We start from the raw sequence: 15,244 nt of genomic DNA, 5'->3' as shown, positions 1-15,244 counted from the left end.
TGTGGTCAATTCTTGACTGGTCATTCTCATTCAAGGGAAATTTTGACAACTCCTCCTCACCCCTTGCCCCAGTACATTTGGCAAAGTCTAGAGATGGTTTTGACTGTCAACATTGTGATAGAAGATTAGAGGGGCTACTGGCACTAATAGGTAGAGACCTGATTTACTACTCAACATGCTCTGGACAACCCTATCACAAAGAATTATCTGTCCCAAAACGTCAGTAGTGCCAAAGTTGAGAACCCTGGGCTAGCTGTAATGTGGGTGCCCCAGACTTGACATGTGAAACATGCCTGAGGGTGTTAACCTCCTCTCTTGACAGGAGCCCACATGTGTCCTCACCTCTCAGAGCCTCAGAGCCTTTTCTTCTCCTTTCCATGAGTAGACAAAAGCAAACAGAAAAAACCTCTGCCTTTGGACAACTGTTCTGAGCTAAGCACTGAACAAAGTGAATTAAGTAAGCATGGCCCTCTGTTCTGAGTATAATCTGTGGATCAGAAAACCAATTCCTACAGGTTCTTTCTCTCCCTGTCCCCTTGTCCTCTTAATTCTTTCCTCCCTGCACAGGACTGTTGGCAAGTAAAGTCCTGGGCATTAGAGGCACTTTTGAATGAAACAAAAAGAAATTTCCTCTGTAACAAGGGGCTTGCCATGCTGACCATCAATTTTGTCTCAGGGCATGATCAGACCTCCACTTGTGTTATAAAAATAAGAGTAAAAGGGATTTCCCTGGTGGCCCAGTGGTTAAGACGCCACGCTTCAAATACAGGGGACATGGGTTCGATCTTGGTCAGGGAATTAAGATCCCACATACTACATGATATGACCAGAACATTAAAAAAATTTTTAAAGTTTAAAAAAAAATAAGAGTAAGCATTGTGTACATTCTTACACTTACAGGCACTATGGACTGCACTTTAGAATATATAACTCCATTTACTCCTTCATCCATCCCTAAATAAAGTGTTATATTCCCTTTTATAGTCAGGAAGAAAACACTCAGAGAGGTTAAGTAATGAGGCCAAGTTCACACAAGCAGTAGATGGCGGGACTGAGCGTTGGCCCAGGTGTGTCTGATCCCTAAAGCTCTTGCTGAGAGTCTAAACTGTTGGTTCTCAGGCTGCATCAGCAGCAAGCAGAGGACTTGTTACACACAGAGTGCCAGGCACCCCCCAGAGTGTCTGATTCAAGAGGTCCAAGTGGGGCCCAAGGATGTGCTTTTCTACCAAGCACCAGGTGATGCTGATTGCTGCTGGGCCACAGACCACATAGGAGAACCACAGTCTAAGTCACTCCACTCTGCCCCTCCCATGAGATGCTCTCCATATGAAAGTAAGGTGTATCTGGGAAAAACTAGATGTAGCTTTCTTCAGTCCTAAGCATCCTTAACGGGCTTCCCAGGTGACTCAGTGGTAAAGGATCAGCCTGCCAATGCAGGAGACGCAGGTTCAATCCTTGGGTCAGGAAGATCCCCTGGAGAAGGAAATGGCAACACATTCCAGTATTCTTGCCTGGGAAATCCCATGGACAGAGGAGCCTGGTGGGCTACAGTCTGTGCGGACATGACTTAGCAACTAAAACAACAACAACACATTCTTAACATCATTATAAATGACCTGGTACCTAAAGGATGGACAGAAGCCCTACTATTGGAAGGCAGCTAAATAAAACAGGATGTCCAGGTAAGTCTGAATTTCAGATAAACCACAAATAATTTTAGTAGAAGTACATTCCAAATATTGCATGGTTTATATGCTTACTAAAAAAAGTATCTGTTGTTTATCTGAAATTCAAATTTAATTGGGTATCCTTAGCTTCATCTGCTAAATCCAGCAGCCCTATACTATTGCTTTAGAGAGACAAAGGTTTCTCGTGTGGATCAAAATTACCACTCAGGTCTTAAAACCCTACCCAAACATCAGGCCCCTCAGCCAAGTGGGACGTCTCTCCTCTCTTGCCAAATAAAAGAGGGAGGAATTTCAGATCGGGCTCCTTGCCAGAACCAATCATGAAAACAGGGTTACAGCATGCAGGAGGTCTGGTGCATGGCTTACAGAACCAGCTGGCATGCTAAGTGCCACAGCCACCCCTTCCCCGGGAGGGGTGTGCTGATGCAATGCATGTTCTGGGGCTGTTGAGGGCATGAGGAATAGGAAGGGCCAGTGTTCATCACCCCTCCCTCTGCTCAAGACCCAGAGGAAATGACCCTGACCCTTCCGAGCAGAACAGGCTTCGTGAGAGATAGGGGTGGGAGTGGCGGAGGGAAATGGGGAGGTCTTTGCGAGGAAGATGAACTTTTCCAGGTCCCTCGGAGAGAATCTGGTCAATGGCAGAGGCCCCCTCCTCCCAGTCTCACTGGCCCTATCTGCTTAGACAGCTGTGCTCTGCCTCCTGAGACAGTAGAACTGACCAAAGGGTGAAAAAACAAAAAGAAGTAGCATATCATGAGCCCAACCATGCACCAGGAACAGAATCAGTGTTATTTCATGTAATACTTGGACAGTTCTAAGGAAGCAGGTTTTCAGGTGGTCCCTTAAAAAGGCTCAGCCACACTGACCTTGACAATGAAACGATTCAAAATCTGACTCCACCAACCACTGTGAAGTTTAACAATATAAAATTGCTATTTTCTTAAAAAAAAAAAAAAAAGATAAATATTGGAGGTTTCATATGGTGTAACTGAATAGCTGTGTGGTCACTTAATTTCTCTGAGCCTCAGTTTTTGCAACATTAAAATGGAGACAGTAGCAGTATTTTCCTTGGGGTTGTGGGAGTGATTAAAGGACATAATGTCTTTAAAAACCTTAGCACCCTATTTAGCACATATTAAGAACTAAATACACGTGGCTGCAATTATCATTATCTCTGCTATTTTGCTGGATATACAGAAAAATATGTAATAGAAAAATTGTACCAGCCCAAAGAAAGTCGTTTATCATCAGGGAGAGAATTCTGTGGGTGAAGTCAGAATCCTGTGACCAGCCATCTTGCCATCCAGGGCTGTGTACAACAATCCAGACCAGTCTGTCCAATAAAATCATCAGTGATGATGGAAACATTATGCACTAATACTGCATAATGGCCACAAGCCGTGTGTGGGTACTGAGCCCTTGAAATGTGGCTAGTGTGACTCAGGACCTAAATTTTTCATTTTATTTAGTTTAGTATAATTGACTTGTAAAATAATATTTGTTTCAGGTGTGCAACACAGTAGTTCAATATTTTCATAGATTCTACTTCATACAAAGTTATTATAAAATACTGATTATATTCCCTGTGCTATACATTACAACCTTACAACCCTGTAACTTATTTCTTTTGCACCTAGTAGTAGACCTTAAGGAGTAAGTACCTCTTAATCCCCTTCACTTATTTTGCTCTCCCCCAACCCCTGCCCCACTGGTAACCATGAGCTTGTTCTCTGTATCTGAGTCTGCTTTGTTTTTTATTTTTTAAATCCTACAAGTAAGTGAAAACATATAGTATTTTTTTTCTCTGACTTATTTCACTAAGCATAATACCTTCCAGGTCCATCCATGTTCACAAATGACAACATTTCATTCTTTTTTATGGCTGAGTAATATTCCATTGAGTATATATCCCACAATGAGGTATCACCTCATACCTGTCACCATGGCTATTGTCAAAAAAAACCAAGAAATAACAAGTGCTGGTGAGAATTAGGAGAAAAGAGAACCCTTGCACACTGTATGGAGTTTCCTCAAAAAATTAAAAAATAGTACTACCATACCATCCAGCATTTCTACACCTAGGTACTTAACCAAAGAAAACAAAAACACAAATTCAAAAAGATAGAAATACCCCAGTGCTCATAGGATCATTATTTACAATAACCAAGATATGAAAGCAACCTAAGTGTCCATCAGCAGATGAGTGGATAATTAATTTCATTTTAAATTTAAACAGCCACATACAGCTACAGGCTGCCATAGTTGGCAATGCAGTTAAAAGCCTTTCTTTTTTAACCCTCATGGAGGCATCTGCTCTGAGGTCAAGAGGACTGTTAGGCTTTTGGTGGGAGAGTGATACCAAGAGAAGAAAATAGGACAACCCCCCTGTTCTGGCCCAGAAACTTAGACGGGTTTCCAGGACAACACAGACTGAACTGGAAGCAGAGGTTGTCAGTCCAGCTGGTGGGCTGGAATGGCCTCCTTTGTTAAAGAGAAAAGAAGATAAAATTTTCTAAAGCAGGCACAACAACAACAAAAGAGCTCTAGGGCTTCCCTACTGGCTCAGTGGTAAAGAATCCACCTGCCAATGCAGGAGACATGGGTTCCATCCCTGATCCAGGAAGATCCCATATACTGCAGAGTAACTAGGCCCCACATGCCACAGAGCACCTAAATTAGTGTGCCACAGCTACTGAGCCTGTGCTCGAGAGCCCATATGCCACAACTACTAGGGCCCGTGCACGCTAGAGCCGGTGCTCCACAACAGGAGAAGCCACCACAATGAGAATCCCGTGCACTGCAACTAGAGAAAACCCCGTGCAACAGCAAAGACTCAGCACAGCCAAAAATAAATACATAAATAAATGTTAAAAAGAGCTCTAAAAAAGGACCATCATCATCATTTAGTGACTCCCAACCTTCATCCTGAGGGCCTACAAGTGATGGAGTTCTCCAGCTCTTGCTAATCCCTGAGCATCTCACCACCCCTTGCTGGTTTCTTTAATCCTGACCACATGTCTGTAAATAGAACTGTTAAATGATACAAGGAGGATAATAGAACAAGTTGGTTCTAATACCCCATCAACCTATGAATACAACCCAAAATTTCTGCCAATAAATGCTCCAAAGTTAAAAAAATAAAAACCTAAGCACAATCACAAATAGCCAGCTAGCCTTTCCCAAACAAGGCTCAGGCTATACCCAGCCAAATAACATCCTTGCCTTGCTTCTGTCTTTTCTAAGTCTTTCCTCTAGCTCCTGTTGGTGGAAAGTGAAAGTGAAAGTCACTCAGTCGTGCGTGACTCTTTGGGACCCCATAGACTGTAGCCCACCAGGCTCCTCTGTCCATGGGATTCTCCAGGCAAGAATACTGGAGTGGCTGTTCCCTTCTCCAGGGGATCTTCCCAACCCAGGGATTGAACCCAGGTCTCCTGCTTTGCAGGTGGATTCTTTACCATCTGAGCCACTAGAGAAACCTCATTGGTGGAAGACTCCTAATAATCACTTCTGGTTTGGCACTGCTCAGTTCAAATCTACTTTTGCTCAAAAAATGCTTACAATTTATAGTATGCTTCACTGGATCTTTTAAAAGAATCTTTATTAAAACCTCTTTGATTAAATCCTTTGAGTGTGTCATCTATTTTCCATTTGAATCCTAATCCACCTTGCCTACCTTAAGAAAAATATATTGCTCATATCCCCTAAATCACTGCTGAAAAGATGAGATGTTTATCTGAGGATTCAAATCTCCCCAACATATCACCCCAGACTGAGAAACAGCCCTTGGATTTAAAGACCAGGAGGCATGTCCAGTTCACAGAAGTCTGGTAGGACAGTGATGACTGGCTCCCTTAGCTGCCAATAAGTGATTCATCCTTCCTGTCAAAGGCCTTCAGCTCAACTCTCCTTAGGAGCAATTTTCAATGACTCTGTTGAATTGCCTTCCTCAGTCCCATCCCACACATATAAATGGATTCTCATGACTTCATGATGGAACAGTATGCATATAATAAGTTGCAATATTTGCAGCTAGGAACACACATTTTGGTGGCCTCTGAAGACATCAAGAAACCATCCTGAACAATCTACTACCTTCCCTCACACAAGTTTCATTAACCTTGCTTCGTAAGTGATATAACTAAAACACAGAGAAGTTAAGAAATATGCCCAGAGATGGCAAACACCTGTTTTTCATGCTGCCACCCACCTCATGCCCATAGCAGACATTGTTAATCAATCTCACTTTACTCTTTCCCATTGGAAAGCCTTCTTACTGCAGCTCTCCAGCAGCCAACACAAATCTGTCAGTGTTGACACTCAAGATGTGTTTGCCATCCTCACACGTGCTCAGACTTTAAAAATTAGGAAGTGGGACTAGAAACCAGTCTCTGAGTCTCCTAGTACACTGTTCTTTTTTAAGGATTTCTCTGTAAATCCAGAAAACCTGAGCAGACTGTGTTCATGCTATCCTTAATACCTATGATGCCTTTGTTAGGAAACATGCCTGAACCTCCATTTCTACCTTACCATAATGAGATTATGATTAGCTGATACATGAATGCTAAGTCCTTGGCACATTCCTGTCATATACTAGGTACTCAGCTCATGGTAGCTCTTATCCATTCTTTATAAACAATGCCATTAACATCCACCATCCAGAGCATGCCCTTCTATGGTGGTCATTAGGGTCCATGTCATTGAGCTGTTAAATACTTTCATTCTCCTGGAATATATGCATGGTAGATTATATTTCTTCACCACATTCAAGTTATGTGTGGCCAAGTGGCTTGCTTTGGCCAAACACATGTGAGCAAGAGAGACATGTATTACTTCTGGACAAAACCATTTAATTGCTGCATCTGTATTCCAGTCTTCCTTTCTTTCTGACTTGGTCATTATGGAAACAGATTTCAAAATGGAGTATCCATCAGCCCACAGCTCTGAGTGACAATGATCAGCAGAACTTGGGTTGACCCCCCTTGACATGTAATGAGAAATACGCTTCAGTTGGGTAAAGCTACTGAGGTTTTGTAGTTGTTTCCTTCTGCAGCCATAACTTAATCCACCTAGATGAATACTCTGTTCTCTATCAGGGTTCCAGGGAAGCTGAACTTCTCCGTCTCACTACAGAGAAATGATTTCAAATAATCACGTTTCTTAAAGGGTCACATCCCCAAAGTGACTCTGCTACACATATGCAAATAATGCTACCTAAAATGTATTAAATGGCCATTATGTGCCAGACAGTGTTCTGGGCACTTCATGGGGACTAATGGGCACACTTAGCACAGTTCTGGCACAGGGTAAACATGCTAATTCACGTTAATCTGCATCATTGTTCTCATCACCATTATCACACGTCATCTCCAGCCCTGACAACAACTCAGCGAGGTAGGGACTGCTCTGACCTCCTCTCGATAGAAGAGGAAACTAAGGCACAAAGCAGTTAAGTAACATGAGCATGGCTTCAGAGGCAGAAAATAACACAGCAAAGATCTGCACTCGAGTTCACTGGAGACCGGTCCTTATTCTTCCCATGCTACTGCCTACACATCCAGATGAAGCCCACCAAATTCTGTGTGGTGCACATTCCTGGTCACCGCCACTTCCCCTTGGTGGGGTGGGTGTCCCACCATCAGAACTATACCCCTTGGTTCTACCACTTGCAACAGTTGGAGGTTAATTCATTGAGAAGGTAGAGAAACCAGCATCCTTTAGACCAACTTATCCAAGAAAATGAAAACCTGGCATTCAGGAACAGGGTTATGCTTTTCTACCAGCTTCAAGGTTCACTGTCAAGACGGCTTTCAAATTTCTTCAATATCCCTAGGCTGTCATTTCTTTCTTTCCAGAAGTAGCACAGGTCCCAGGGCCAGTGGTAAGTTTGCCCAGCCCTGTCCATCGCCTAAGGACATCAGAGGCCAAACAGGGAGGGAGAGAGAATTTCAGCATGGACAGACCCACCAACTACTCTTCACTGACCACATCTTCCTCCAGGCCATTTATTTCATTAAAGAGCAGGGGGCTCAAGGGAATCTCCAGAAAGGGGACAATTTCATTCTTCCCACATCTTAAAAAATTAAAATTCTTTCCAAAAAAAATAATTTGCTCTGTTCTTTGAGAAAGCTAAGGAGAGGAGAAAGGGGTCAAGGAGTGAGAGGTAAGAAATGTGAGGCAGAGAGGGAAAGAGGAAAGAAAAACAGAACAACAAGTCGAATAGGGAAGAGAGGGAAGTTAAGAAGGGAAGAAAAAGAAGACAGAACAGAATAAAGCAGCAGTGAGAATAGCTCTGTGCCTTCGTGAGATCAGCAAACCCTCTGAATTTTCACCTTTGCTCAAAACTGTAGTTGGTACTATTTTGCCAATCACCCACATCTGGGTGTTTCCTGGTGTCCCTTCCCTATGCTCCTCGCCATATCCTGAGAAAATCTACTAACTCAGTAGCTTTCACAGTCTAATCCCTAACAAGAGTTCATTTTCAAAGAACATGGAGGAGGAGGAGGAAATTTGTAGTCTGACTGGACTGAGTTCAGAATGCAGTCCTAGCACATTTTTTTCATTCAACAAATATTTATGGATAACCATCTGTGTGCCAAGCACTGTTCTAGGCACTGGGTTACAGTGAACAAAACTCCCTGCCCTCATAAAACTTCTACCCCAGAGGAATAAATAAAAATGAAAATCTATATTATCTTAGTGTTAAGTACAATGGAGACAAATAAACCATAAGAGAATAAGGAGTAGTAATATCAGGGGGAGGGTCCCTTTAAAGTGACCAGGGGAAGTCTCACTGTGAAGGATGCTACTGAAGCAGAGCTTCAAAACGAGGTGAGGAGTTACCTAACCCTGTAGGTATCTGGGGAAGAGCAGTGCAAAAGCCCTGGGGCAAGAGCACGCTTAGAGAAGGCATGAGGAATGAGCAAAAGGCAGACGGTTCCATGCAGTGTAGGTCCTGGTGCGGTGAAGGGTTTTAGAAGTTCAGACGTGAACTGGAAAAATAGAAAGTGATGAACAAAATGTGGGACAGTTGAAACTGACTTTAGGGAAAGGCTCCTAATGACACATTCTAGGATAAGACCAGGGGAGTGAGTGTCTGAAGTAAGACAGCAGATACAACCATTAAAGATTAGGTGAAGGACCTGAGAGACAGAGCATTGGAAGTCTCATGGCTAAAAAGCTCTTTTTTTTTTTTGGCTACACCACTCAGCATGTGGGATCTTAGTTTCCTGACAAGGGATTGAACCTGGGTCCCTTGCAGTGAGAAGCTCAGAATCTTAACCAATGGACCACCAGGGAAGTCCTGGAAGTCTCATCTATGGAAATGTTAGGGTCACCAGGAATTAGAGAGAAGTAGTGTTGGAGAGGGAACCAGGGCCCCCTCTACAAGGAATTAGAGGGAGGGCCTGAAGATCAGTAGATGGTGGTGATTAGAAGGGAGAGAGGTCTAATGATGTGCAATTTACACTTAGTTTGGAGCAGCTAGGCAGAAGGAAGGCAGAGTGATCTGGAAGCAGCAATAAGGAGCAAGGAGAGCAGGCCCAGTAGGGAAGGGCTGCTGGATAGAAAACCACTTGATAGAAGTGCAGGTGAACAGGAACTTTCAGGAGAGTCAAGTAGCAGTGAGGTTCATTGTCATCTCACTGGAATTTAGTGTGCAGATGGGCCAAGGATGCTAAATGCCCTGCAAAGCTTAGAACAGTCCCATGAGATGACGATCCGTCTCATCCAATAGTGCCCCTGTGGCAAAACATGTAATATAATTACGGAGGCAAGAGCATTCAACATTCAAAGGAAAGGCTAAGAGTATAGTGGAAATTGTTGACACTAATTCCAGGGACCAGTGTGGAAATATTGTAGAATTTGGAAAGGGGAGGAGATGAGATCAGAAAAGGGGTTATCAGAATGAAAGTCAGGGGGCTGAGTAATGCCCCAGCAGTCCTAGGCTTCCTATGCTGCTGCTGTTTAGTCATTTTAGTTGTGTCTGACTCTTTTGTGACCCCATGGACTGTAGCCCACCAGGCTCCTCTGTCCATGGGGTTTTTCAGGGAAGAACACTGGAGTGTTCCTCCTCCAGGGGATCTGTGGTGACTGTCATAACCATTGCTCAAGGGGCAAGGAGATGGTCCTGCTGGTCTCGGGGCAGGTGCAGTGATGAAGCCGTGAGCAGAAGGGAGGGACATGCAGTCCTGGATCCACCCTGCATCCTCCTGATGCAAGTGTGGAGTCTCACTAAGGGCTGTTCTAATCTGGAGTACCTAGAGCTTGGAATTGCCTCTTGGTCCTGAAGACTAGAGGGAGGGAGGCCCTACAAGGGCATTTCAAATGCCTCTTGATTCCTGCCAAGGCTAAGCTCTGTGTCCTTGGGCAAGTTACTTAACCTTGCTGAGCCTGTTTTCTCATCCATAAAGTGGGCCCCAAATACCCAGAAAGTGTCTAGCCCGGCGTGTGATAGGTGCTCGCTGCTGTCAGGCCCACAGCTGGTGGCTCAGGCTGCACATGCCTGAGTCCAAATCCTGGCTCTGTTGCTCACTGATTGTCTAAACTGGGCTAGTTGCTGAACCTCTCTGAGCCTCAGTTTCCTGCACGTGAGATTGGGAGAGTAACTCCGGAAGCATAAGGTATCTGGAAGAAATACATGAAAGATGATGTAGTGAGCTGTTAAGTTTTGCCTTCTCCTCACTGGAAAAGGCTCACGAGCATAACAAGGTAATTTTCTTCTTCTAACAGTCTCTCGAGTGAATCAGCAGACCTCTGTGTTCAGAGCCCCTGGCCTCAGGTAGAAGCCGGAACTTCTTTTGGAAGTTTTCAGGGCTGTTACTAAGGGCTTCCCAGGTGGTGCTGGTGGTAAAGGACCTGCCTGCCAATGCAGGGGATGTAAGAGACATGGGTTCAATCCCTGGATTGGGCCAATCCCCTGGAGGAGGGCACGGTGACCCACTCCAGTATTCTGCCTGGAGAATCTCATAGACAGAGGAGCCTGGGCGGGGGGCTAGAGTCCATGAGGTCGCACAGAGTTGGACAGGACTGGAGCGACTTAACACGCATGCACTCAAGCCTGTTTAGTAGGCCAGAGCACATCGAGGAGGAGGACAAGATGAGCAGTCTAAATCCAGGGAGTGAGAGGTGAACATCCTGAGACAGGAGGAGAGGAGGCCTAGGGTCTGTGAAGGAATGGCAGGCTGACTCGGGGAGGGGAGGGCAGCCGCCCAGAGAGTGCATTTGGAGCCTCACTCCTGTCTCCACCCACCACACTGACAGCTGCTTCTGCAGCCTGAAGTCACATTTTCTGTAAAGGAGTGCATTACATTTTCTTCCCTATCTTGTATTTGGTTCAGAGTGTAGCAGTCCAGCCACGTGAGACACAGTCAGACAGTTCCGGAGTCCAAGTCACCCTGCACATGGGTGTCCCTGGGGGTCACTTCACCCTCTCAGCATAGGGTGATGGGGTGATGGCAGATGCTGGCGGTGCAGCTGCCTTGCCAGATGTTTCCGGGGGGAAGGGAGGGGAGGGGAGGCTGGGAGGAAGGCCCCCAGCGTCTGGTGCACCTGCTTCCCTACACCCTCCCTCCAGCCTCCAAATGTCACACCCTTGCTTTCTACTCATTCCTTGGTGACTTGGGGCCAATCATTTGGGAAAAACTCACTGAAGGTTAGGCCAGTTCCCTGGGAAATGAGAATCATTCCTGTGGCCTAGGATTATTGTAACTCATGTGAATAACATAAACCCTTGAAATGGATGTGGCAACTAGTAATTACAGAATGAACTGCAGAGGTGGTGGTGGTGGTGGTCAGAGAACTAGTAGTACTGGTAACACTACTAAGACAACAGGTAAAGTGCTGGCTGGCTCATATTTAACCAGTCCCAACAGTCCTGACGGAGAAGGCAATGGCACCCCATTCCAGTACTCTTGCTTGGAAAATCCCATGGACGGAGGAGCCTGGTAGGCTACAGTCCATGGGGTCGCTAAGAGTCGGACACGACTGAGCGACTTCACTTTCACTTTTCCCTTTCATGCATTGGAGAAGGAAATGGCAACCCACTCCAGTATTCTTGCCTGGAGAATCCCAGGGACGGTGGAGCCAGGTGGGTTGCCATCTATGGGGTCGCACAGAGTCGGACACAACTGAAGCGACTTAGCAGCAGCAGCAGCAGCAGCAGCAACAATCCTGAGGCTGCTGTTCAGTTCCCAGCTTTGCCATAGACTTTGCTAGGGGAGGTGGGTTGCCTCCCTTCTCTGCCTTGGTTTTTGCACCTGTCACATGGGGACAGTCCCATCCACTTTAGAACAAGATCTTGTAGCTGGAAGGGTCCTTAGAGAACATCTGGTCCAGCCCTTTCTTCTCTGCATCCCATTTCACAGAGGCCAAAAGAAAAGCAGCCTACCTAATTCATGCAAAAATACTCTTTCCAAATCCACAGAAGCTCGGTTTATTTTGTTCTGTTTACTAGTATGGGTTGGGAGGATTGGAGGTAGCAAGGGGCAAGTGATGTAGAAATGTGACATTCTCTTCCTTTGACAGGCTTTTAATTTACTCGGAAAATGAGATTAAACTCATGAGGATAAAAATTTTTTTTAATGAGACTTGTATGAGAAGTTCTCTGAAAATATTAAATACTTGCATAGACAAATTGTGCGGACAGGCCTGCAAGACAGCTTCCACTGACCCCACCCCTTGCCTAGTCTGTCCCATACCATCCCAGCACTGATCGATGAGATCTACAGGACAGGCAGAAGCAATGCTATGTCACACCTGAGATTAGGTAACAGAAGACTGCACCTTCTGCCTTGGGCGCTCTGTCGAGTCACTAGCTCTAGAAAAAGCCAGTTGCCATGTTCTGAGGACCATCAGGAAGCTCAATGGCGAGGCCTGTGTGGTGAGGAAATTCAAGCCACTAGCCAGACAGGTAGTGAGGCCTCCGAACAACCCCATCCCAGGCATGAACTTGAAAGTAGACCTACCAGCCCAAGATGATTGCAAGACTGGGGTGACAGCTTGATGGCTACCTCATAAGAGACCCTAAGCCAGAAGCACCCAGTTAAATCTTGCCTGCATTCCTGCCCCACAGAAACTAGGAGATAGCAATACATGTTGTGCAAGCTGCCAAATTTGGGGTAATTTGTTACACAGCAATAGTTTTCTAATACATAAAAACAGACCACCACCATTCTTCGCAGAGCACCCACTGCATGCCAGACCTCTGCTCCCCAAAGAATAGATAGCAAAGACTCAAGACAGAAGCTCCAGCTAGGAATTATGACAGCCCTGGGCTGAGGCATAACTTGGATGGGTCTCCTGGGAGCAGAGGGTGGTACATGCTGATGGGGAGGACGTAGAACCCTCAAGAGAGCCTATCAAATTCACGTCATGGATTCTTCCCGAAAGTGAGATTACAGGGCTCATGTGTGTGCTGCATGAGTGTAGGTGAGAGAGGAACGTACATACAAATGTCAGGATGGGGCAGGGCTCGTAGATGTGGCCGTCTTCCACAGGGGCCTTAGAAGGAGGCAAATTCTGAAAGGTTCCCCAGAACAGGAGGAGCCTTCAGTTGTTCCCATGGGAAGGCCTGGCTGCCTCTGTGAACTAGGTTTCAGTCCTACCTACATCACGTATCGGGTGACATCAGTCTAGTGACTTCCTGTCCAAAAGTGGAAATTAACTCTCCAAAGGATGCAGTGAAGTTCAGATGAGAAAATATACTCTGCAAACTATAACACACTGAGTAACACAAGGAAAATACAGTGAGGTGTTGTATATAAAGTCCCTAGAACACGGCCTGGCTCACAATATAAGGTTCACAAATGGCAGTGTTTTTTTTTCTCTCTTGTTGATAAGCTCACCTCCGGTAAAAGAAGAAACAGGCAAGAAAAGCGATGGCAGCAGGTGCTTTCTGACTTGTAGCCTTTGCCCCGTTGTCACAGGAAGCCCCATCAACGCCCTGTCACACCTCCACTCACCCCATCCCTTCCCCACCAGCAGGACTCACCCAGTGGGAATTGGCGGGCTCTAGATCACACTGCAGAGACCAAGCAGGATTCGATCGCAAAGCAGGGGCAACAGGTTGGGAGGGTTTGACAACTTCCTCTCACGGGGATCTGAGGAGACTGAGACCGCCAGAAGGCATGGGATGGAGTGATAAGGAACAGGAAGACTGAAAGGGCAGGAAAAGAAACCCAGAGTTTCCTTTAATCCCTCTGCTAGGGCCTGGATACTGATTTCAATCTCCACCTCTAAGATTAAGGGGGCAAGGCAACACACATCTGCACACTGGTGTGTTTCTGAAGAACTGCAGGTGAGGTCTGTCCCAGGTGGAATTGCGTCTCCCTCCCAAAAGACCCCTAGGGTCTGTGAATGTGAAACAGGGTCTTTGGAGATGAGCAAGTGGAGGTCATTAGGGTGGGCACAAATCCAATATAACTGAGTCCACGTAAAAACAGGAAATTTGAACACAGAGCAGATGCACATAAGGAGAATGCCATGTGATGGCAAGATCAGGGTAATGCTTCTACAAGCCGAAGAATGCCAATGATTGACAACAAATCACCAGAATCTCCAGTGGTTGAGAATCTACCTTCCAATGCAGGGCACACAGATTTGATCCCTGGTTGGGGAGTGAAGATCCCTGATGTCATGGAACACCCAAGCCCAAGCACTGCATCTGCATCTACAGAGCTCTTGCACTCTGGAACCACAACTAGGGAGAAGCACACAGGCTACAACAAATATCCCGTTGTGCTGCAACTGAGACCCAACGCAGCCAAAGATAAGTAAATATTTTTTTAAATATGAAATAAATTTTTTAAGAAATAGGAGGAGGCATGGAACAGAACCTTCCATCATAGCTATCAGAGGAAGCCAATCCTGCTGAGACCTTGATCCTGGACTTCTCCCCTCCTCGCCTGGGAGATAAATTTCTGTTGTTTAAGTCATTTGGTTTGTGGCACTCTGCTGGAGTAGCCCTACCAAACTAATACAAGAGCATTTGGTGTCATCAGCACAAAACCACAGGGTCAGACAGACCTGATTTGAACCTCTGCACTTACCAGTAGCATGTCCTGGGCCACTTATGTGCCATAGTGGGCCTTGGGTTTTTAACTGTAAAATGGGAAATTCCATACACTTTATGGATGGTGATTGAGAAGCAAGTAACAAATGCAAAGCACGCAGTTACAATGCCTGGCTCCTGGTAGCCACTCAACAATGGCTTTCACTAGCAGAAATGATAGCTCAGCTCGAATTCCTTCACCTCTCTAAACCCCTGCACCCTCATGAGTGACAGAGAAGAGCCAGTTATCTGTCAGTCTATGAAGATACCGCACGCTGTGAAGGCAAAAGGCTCCAAGACCCAAGTATAGTGGATTTCTTTGGCTATATAACAGATTGCCACAAACTCAGTAGCTTGAAATATTACCATCTCAATTCTACAGATCAGAAGCTCAGAAGAACTTGGCTGGAGTCTCTGCTTAGGGTCTCACAAAGCCAAAATGAAGATGCTGCCCAGGGTGGGCTCTTACTTGGAGGTTCTGCGCATTAATCGTTTCTGAGCTCATTGC

This window comes from Giraffa tippelskirchi, chromosome 1, assembly GCF_054371585.1.
Source record: "Giraffa tippelskirchi isolate mGirTip1 chromosome 1, T2T-mGirTip1v1.2.pri, whole genome shotgun sequence".
In the NCBI taxonomy this organism is placed as follows: domain Eukaryota; kingdom Metazoa; phylum Chordata; class Mammalia; order Artiodactyla; family Giraffidae; genus Giraffa; species Giraffa tippelskirchi.
This window is presented reverse-complemented; position numbering follows the sequence as displayed.